The sequence below is a fragment of the Nomascus leucogenys genome, chromosome 10, assembly GCF_006542625.1.
Source record: "Nomascus leucogenys isolate Asia chromosome 10, Asia_NLE_v1, whole genome shotgun sequence".
Classification (NCBI taxonomy): Eukaryota; Metazoa; Chordata; class Mammalia; order Primates; family Hylobatidae; genus Nomascus; species Nomascus leucogenys.
In genome coordinates, this window is record NC_044390.1 from 57,537,131 (window position 1) to 57,538,971 (window position 1,841).

The window sequence follows — 1,841 nt, forward strand, 5'->3', positions numbered from 1 at the left end:
ACCAAAAGCCTCTTGAAATTAAAAAATATAAAAGCATAAATAAAAAACTGAATAAAAGGTGGAAAGATAAAATTAGAGAAATCTCTCAAAAAGAAAATTAAGACACAATTGAAATACAAAATAGAAGGAAGGGAACAGATAAGAAGAGAATCAGTCCAGAAAGTCCAGCATCTGAATAATAACTTTAAAAGAGAATCACGAAAAAAGGGTGGGAATCTTAGCTGGGTGTGGTGGCACACTCCTATAGTCCTCAGGAGGCTGCAGTAGGAGGATTGCTTTGAGCCCAAGAGTTTGAGGCTGTAATAAGCTATGATCACACCACTGCACTCCAGCCTATGTGATAAAGCAAGACCTTGTCTCTAAAAAAGGGGGAGGGGGTAAGAATCATCATACTAAGTGCCCAGTACAATGACTGAAAATAGACCTAAACTAACTTACATCATAATAAAATTTTAGAACACAATGGAAAAAGATTCTAAAAGCTACTAGAGAAAAATATGAGGTCATAGACAAGAAATCAGGAGTAAGAATACTTCAAACTTCCCAATGGCAATACTGGAATTGAGGATACGTTGGAGCAATACTTCACATTTTTGAAGTAAAATTATCTCCAAACCAGAATTCTATACCCAGCCAAACTACCAATGAGGTATAAAGCTAAAACAATGGCATTTCATACATAGAAGGCTCCAATATTTACTTCCTGAGACAGATTAGACTGTTCAAAAATGGCTACACAATGGCTCCCATTTTACATTTGCTTAGAATTTTATCACTTCCCCATAAAGGATTGGAATCTATATTCTCTCCCCTTGAACCTGGATGAACCTTTGTGGCTGATTCAACTAATATAGTAGGGAAGGAGTGATGCTTTGTGACTTCCAAGGTTAGGTCATAAAAGGAGATGCAGCTTCTGCCTGGCTCTCTCCCTTGAGACATGTGCCTTTGGAGTCCTGAGCTGGCATAAGAGAAGTTCAGCTACCCTGAAGTTGCCATACTGGAGACACCATGTGGAGATACCACATAGAGATGAAGATAGATGTTTGAGAAGCCTCAGTTGTTTGAGTCTTTCCAGCCTAAGTGATAGCCCTGTGACTGAGGAAGCCTTTGAGATGACTCTAGTCCCTCTCGCCATCTGACTGTATTTGCATGAGCGAACCCAAGTGAAAACCACTCAGCTGATCCCAGTTGACCACCCAAATCACAAAATGTAATAATATAAATAAATGTTGCTGTTTTATGCTACTAAGTTTGGGCTAGTTTTTATGCAGCAATAGGTAACTGGAAAACCTCTCATGCATCCTTTCTCAGGAAGCTACTAGAGGATGTGCTTCACCCAAACAAGGGAGTAAATCAAGAAAGAGGGAAACATAGAACACTGGACTTAAGAAATCCAAAAATGGGAAGCAAAGGGAATCTCCTGGATGATGATAAAGAGAGAGCCCAGGATGAAAGCTGTATGCCAGGGAAAGTCCTGATTAGACCATATGACAAGTCTTCAGGAAAGACTGCTTCTGGATGATAAAATGAACTGAATACCTGTTAAGAGACTTGGGGGGTCAAATTTGCAATAAGTACCAAAAAAGGAGAATTAAAAAATGATAAGTCCCAAGGGAAACAGTATGTTGTAAAGAAAAAGTAGCTATAGTTTGTTCATGACATAACTGTAACTTGCCTTGTACATGATAATATAAACACCGAATCTTCCTCACTTTGTGAAAGAACAATATTGGGCAAATGCGCAGGTTTTGGAAGGTTCCATGGGTAGGGGGATTGAGGGAGAAATTAGCAAAATCCTCTTTTTCTATAGCTAATACCTATAAAGTGCTACAACACCCAGA

General features: G+C 38.9%; 1 long non-coding RNA gene across 1 annotated transcript; it reads left to right on the top strand.

Moving 5' to 3' along the window:
- Positions 1-557: 557 nt before the first annotated feature.
- LOC100604271 lies at positions 558-1,841 on the top strand. The gene is made up of 2 exons (XR_178877.1): positions 558-649; positions 1,312-1,841. It is a non-coding gene; the product is annotated as an uncharacterized LOC100604271 (long non-coding RNA).